Source organism: Macrobrachium nipponense, chromosome 25 (genome assembly GCF_015104395.2).
Source record: "Macrobrachium nipponense isolate FS-2020 chromosome 25, ASM1510439v2, whole genome shotgun sequence".
NCBI classification, from domain to species: Eukaryota; Metazoa; Arthropoda; class Malacostraca; order Decapoda; family Palaemonidae; genus Macrobrachium; species Macrobrachium nipponense.
The window spans coordinates 15130556-15137227 of record NC_087214.1 but is presented as its reverse complement, the minus strand read 5'-3'; positions in this window follow the sequence as shown (position 1 = coordinate 15137227).

Here is a 6672-nt window from a genome sequence, read left to right as displayed (position 1 = left end):
TATTCACTTTTCTGTCTATTTTTATTCACTAATTTTGATTCATTAATTTATTTTCATTTATGTTTTTTTATTTGTTTATCATTTTTTATTTTTTATTTTAATTATTTTTATTTGATTATACATTTTATTTTTATTTATTTTTTTTTATTTTTATTTTGATTTTTTTTTTTTTTTTTTTTTTTATATTTTTTTTTTTTTGTTTTTTATTTTCCACTTTTATTATTTATTTATTTATTTTATTTTCTTAATTTTTAATTATTCTTTATATTATTTACATATTTTTGTTCAATTCTGGTTATTCATATTTATTTATTTATTTATCTATTTATTTATTTATTTATTTATTTATTTATTTATTTATTTATTTATTTATTTATTTATTTATTTATTTATTTATTTATTTATTTATTTTGATTCATTTTAATGTATTTATATATATATATATCTAATTTATTTATATATTAATTTTTACTTATTTATATATTTATTTATTTATTCATTTATTTATTTTACTCATCTATTCTTATTTATTTAATTTTTATTCTTATTTACTTTCATTCATTTCTTTCTTTATTTATTTATTTATTTATTTATATATTTATCTATCTATTTATTTTTTATTCATATAATAACTTTATCTAATTTTTAATCTATTTATTTGTTTATTTATTTATTATCTTTATATTATATTATTATATTAATTTTTATTTATTTATATATTTATTTGTTTATTAATTCTTTATATTTCTTTATTTGTTTTTATCATTTATTTATTTATTTATTTATTTATTTTTTATTTATTTATTTATTTATTTATTTATTTATATAATTCATTTCTATGTCTGTTGTTATTTATTTATTTTTATTTATTAATGTATTTTAGTTCTGAATTTATTTATATATTTTTATTTATTTATTTAGGATTTTTATTTATTTATTTATTTATTATTCTAATTTACTTATTTATTATATTTTTAGTTTATTTATTTATTATTTAATTATTTATTTATTTATTTAATTAGTTTATTTTCACATATTAATATATTTATTTATTTATTTCTATATATATATATTTTCATTTTATATAGTCTTTTATTTATTTCAATTCATTTCATTTGTTTGATTTATTTTTTATTTTTTTATTTCCTTTTATTTTCATATATTTATTTATCTTTTATATTTTTTTATTTTTTGTTTACTTATTTCTCATTTATTTTTATTTATTTAATTAATTAATTAATCATTCATTCATTTATTTATTTTTATCGTTCATTTACACTTATTAAATTATTTTTATGTAATTATTTCTATATTCATTTATTCTTATATATCTCTATTTAAATAATATTTTATTCATTTATTATTTGTATTTTATTTATTTAACTATCTACATCTATTTTTTATATCTTTTAATCTTTTTATTTTTGGTTTTTATTTATTTTTTTATTTATTTGTTTATTTATTTACTTTTATTATTTTTTGTTTATAAGTCTATTTATTTGTTTTAATTTATATATTCATTTATTTTTATTCTTATCTATTTTATTGCTATTTTTTCTATTTTTATCTATTTATTTATTTATTTATTTATTTTTATTTATTTTTATTTATTATTTTTTTCTTTTTTTTATTTAATTATTTATCTATTTTTATTTATTTATTTATTTATTTTATTTAATTATTTAATAATATTTTTATTTCTATATATTTATTTTTTAATAATTTATTTATTATTATTTATTAATTGATTTTAATTTATTCGTTTTATTCACTTTAATGTTATTTATTTGTGTGTTTTGCTATTTATTAATTTAATTATTTATGTAGTTATATTTACCTAGTTATTTATTTTTTCTGATTTCTGTTATTCATTTATTAACTTATTTAATCATTTATTTATTAATCTATTTATCTTATTCGTTTTTTTTTATTTTTATTCATTTATTTATCTTTATCTACTATTTATTTATATGTATTCATTTATCGTTATTAGTTTATTTATTTATTCATTTTTATTTATTTGTTTATTTTATTTATAAACTTATGTATTTTATTTGTTTGTTTACTTATTTATTTTAATTATTTATTTATTCATTTATTTTTAATAATTTATTTTCATTTATTTATTTATTGATATATAATAATTTTTATTGATTAATTAATTTATTTAATTATTTTTATTTATTTATTAATCTTTTTTATTAATTTTATTTATTCATTTATTTTATTTATTTATTTATTTCTATTTTATATTTTTATTTATTATTTTTATTTGTTTATTTATTTATATTTATTTATATATTTATTTATTTAAATTTATTTATTTTTATTCAATCATTTGTTTATTCTTTTAATTTTATTTAATTATTTATCTAATTATTTTTTATTTCTTTATATAATTTCATTTATTTATTTATTTCTGTGTATTTGTTAGTTTTTTCATCTATTTATTCATTATCATTTATTTAGTTTATTTATTTGTTAACTTATTTTTAATTATTTATTATTATTTACTTTTATTCATTTATTTGTTATTTATTCATTTATTTTCACTTGTTCATTTTAATTTTTTATTTATTCATTTTTTTATTTTATTTTTTCATTTATTTATTATTTTATTTTTATTTACTGTTTTATTTATTCGTCTATTTTTTAATTAGTTAGTCTTCTTAATTAATTCATTTATTTATTTTTAAATTTTTATTTAATTATTTATTTATCTTTTTATTTTATTTATTAATTTTTGTATGTATTTTTAAATTTTTTATTTATGTTACCTTTATGGAGAAATTCGGGGAAAGACAAAGGGACTACATATGGTATTCATTGACCTTGAAAAGGCTTATGACCGAGTCCCGAGACATGAGGTATGGAGGACTCTTAGGGAGAAGATGGTGCCAGAGAAGTATGTGCGATTGATACAAGAGATATACCGGAATGTATTTACCAGAGTGAGGAGCAGTGTTGGGGAGACAGAAGGTTTTGAGGTGAGAGTAGGATTACACCAGGGGTCGGCTCTGAGCCCATTTATCTTTAACATAGTGATGGATGTTATAATAGAGGAATGAGAATAAGTAGATCTAAGACAGAATATATGTGTACCACCACTGAGGGGGATGATAGAGAAAGTATTCAGCTTGGTGGAGAGCAAATAAGGAGAGTTGATAAGTTTAAGTATTTGGGAGCTTTTGTTAACGCTGTAGGAAGTATGGAAGAGGAAGTAAAACATCGGGTACAGGCAGGCTGGAACAACTGGAGAGCGGCCTCTGGAGTTCTTTGTGCCAAAAGAGTGTCGCTTAGGTTAAAAGGAAAATTTCACAAGACGGTGGTAAGAACAGCAATGCTGTATGGTACGGAAACAGCAAGCATGAGAAAAACAGAGCAGAAGAAGATGGATGTGGCAGAAATGAGAATGCTTAGGTGACAAGAGAGGATAGGATCAGAAATGACTAAATAAGGGGGTCGACGAAGGTGGTGGAAGTATCAAAGAAAGTGCAGGAGGGGAGGCTGAGATGGTATGGACACCTGTTGAGGAGAGATGAGGACCACGCTGGGAGACATATATATGTGTGTGTGTGTGTGTGTGTGTATAACTGAATCACGATAGTTTGGAACGTGATAAACGCATAAATAAAGCTACCCAAGTGTTTCACTTTCCTTCGTGGCTTATACCTTTATTTACACACACACACACAAACATACAAACACACGCACACAGGAAAAAAGAGAGCTGATTACAAGGATTCAGTACAACTATACAGCTCGAGACAGGAAAACTGAGGAAAAGGAGAGCTGATTACAAGGATTCAAAACAACTACATAACTCGAGACGGAACGAGGAAAAAAGAGAGCTGATTACAAAGATTCAAAACAACTACTACAACTTCGAGACGGAAAACTAAGCAAAAGGAGAGCTGAACAAAGATTCAGAAACAACTACTACAGCTTCGAGACAGGAAAATGAGGGAAAAGGAGAGCTATTACAAGGATTCAGAACAACTATACACAACTTCGAGACAGGAAAAACTAGAAAAGGAGGAGCTAATTACAAAGATTCAGAACAACATACAACTCGAGACAAGGAAAACTTAAGCAAAAGCGAGCTTTTACAAGGATTCAAAACAACTAAGTACAACTTCGAGACAGGAAAAACTTAAGCAAAAGGAGAGTTATTCAAAGATTCAGTACAACTACTACAACTTTAAGACAGGAAAACTGAGGAAAAAGAGAGCTAATTACAAGGATTCAGTACAACTACTATAACTTCAAGACAGGAAAACTGAAGAAAAGGAGAGCTGATTACAAGGATTCAGTACAACTACTACAACTTCGCGACAGGAAAACCTGCGGAAAAGGAAAAAAGAAGCATGATAACAAAGATTCATTACAACTACTACAACTTCGAGACAGAAAACTGAAAGGAAAAGAGAGCTGAAATTAAAGGATTCAGTACAAACTAACTACAAACTTTTCGAGACAGAACAACTGAAGAAAAGGAGAGCTGATTACAAAAATTCAGTAAAACTACTACAACTTCGAGACAGGAAAACTGAGAAAAAAAAGAGAGCTGATTACAGAGATTCAAAAAAACTACTACAACTTCGATACAGAAAACTGAGGAAAAGAGAGCGTATTACAACTGATTCAGAACAACTACTAATCTTCGAGACAGGAAAACGAGAAAAAGAGAGCTGATTACAAAAAGGCTTCAGTCAACTACTACAACTTCGAGACAGGAAAAATGAAGGAAAAAGGAGAGCTGATTACAAAAAGGTCAGTAAAACTTACTACAACTTTCGAGACAGAAAACTGAGAAAAAGAGAAGGCTGATTACAGAGATTCAAAAAAAACTACTACAACTTCGAGACAGGAAAACTGAGGAAAAAGAGAGCTTATTACAATGATTTCAGAACAACTACTAATACTTCGAGACAGGAAAACTGAGGAAAAAGAGAGTTGATGACAAAGATTCAGAACAACTACTACAACTTCGAGACAGGAAAACTGAGGAAAAAGAGAGCTGATTACAAAGATTCAGAACAACTATCTACAACTCGAGACAGGAAAACTGAGGAAAAAGAGAGCTGATTACAAGGATTCAGAACACTACTACAAATTCGTGACAGGAAAAACTGAGGAAAGGAGAGCTGATTACAAGGATTCAGAACAACTACTACAACTTCGAGACAGGAAAACTGAGGAAAAGGAAAGCTGATTACAAAGATTCAGAACAACTACAACTTCAAGACAGGAAAATGAGGAAAAGGAAAGCTGATTATAAGGATTCAGTACAACTACTACACTTTCGAGACAGGAAAACTGAGGAAAAGGGAGAGCTGATTACAAGGATTCGAATAAACTACTACAACTGAGACAAGAAACCTGAGGAAAAGGAGAGCTGATTACAAGGATTCATACAACTACTACAACTTCGAGACAGGAAAACTGAGGAAAAGGAAAGCTGATTACAAGGATTCAGTACAACTATTACAGTTTCGAGACTGAAAACTGAGGAAAAGGAGAGCTGATTACAAGGATTCAGTACAATACTACAACTTCGAGACTAGGAAAACTGAGAAAAGGAGAGCTGATTACAAAGATTCAGTACAACTACAACAGCTTCGAGACAGGAAAACTGAGGAAAAAGAGAGCTGATTACAAAGATTCAGAACAACAACTACAGTTTCGAGACAGGAAATTAAGCAAAAGGAGAGCTGATTACAAGAATTCAGTACAAACTACTATAACTTCGAGACAGGAAAACAAAAAAAAAAATGAGAAAAAGGAAAGCTGATTAAAAGGATCAGTACAACTACTACAACTTCGAGACAGGAAAACTAAGCAAAAGCAGAGCTGATTACAAAGATTCAGTAAAAAACTACTACAACTTCGAGATAGGAAAAAAACTGAGGAAGGAAAGCTGATTACAAGGATTCAGAACAAACTACTACAACTTCGAGACAGGAAAAACTAGAGGAAAAGGAAAGCTGATTACAAGGATTCAGAACAACTACTACAACTTCGAGACAGGAAAACTGAGGAAAAGGAAAGCTGATTACAAGGGATTCAGTACAACTATACAACTTCGAGACAGGAAAACTGAGGAAAAGGAAAGCTGATTACAAGGATTCAGTACAACGATTACAGCTTCATGACAGGAAAACTGAGGAAAAGGAGAGCTGATTACAAGATTCAGGACAAACTACACAACTTCGAGACGGAAAATTAAGCAAGGAAGTTTGATTACATTCAGTACAACTACTACACTCGAGACAGGAAAATAAGCAAAACAGGAGAACTGATGACGGATTCAAGTTAACAACTACTACCCCCCCCCCCCCTTTCGAACAAGGAAAATGAGGAAAAGGGAAAGTGATACAAGGATTCAGTACCAATTACTACAACTTTCGAGACAGGAAAAACGAAAAGGAAAAGGAAAAGCTATTAAAAAATTCAGAACAATTTTTTACAAACTTCGAGACAGGAAAACTGGGAAAAGGAGAGCTGATTACAAAATTCAAAAAAAAAACTACTACAACTTCGAGACAGGAAAAACTGGGAAAAGGAGAGCTGATTACAAGGATTTCAAAATAAACTATTACAAATTCGAGACAGGAAAACAAGGAAAAGGAGGAGTGATTAAAAGGATTCAGTTAACTACACAACTTCGAG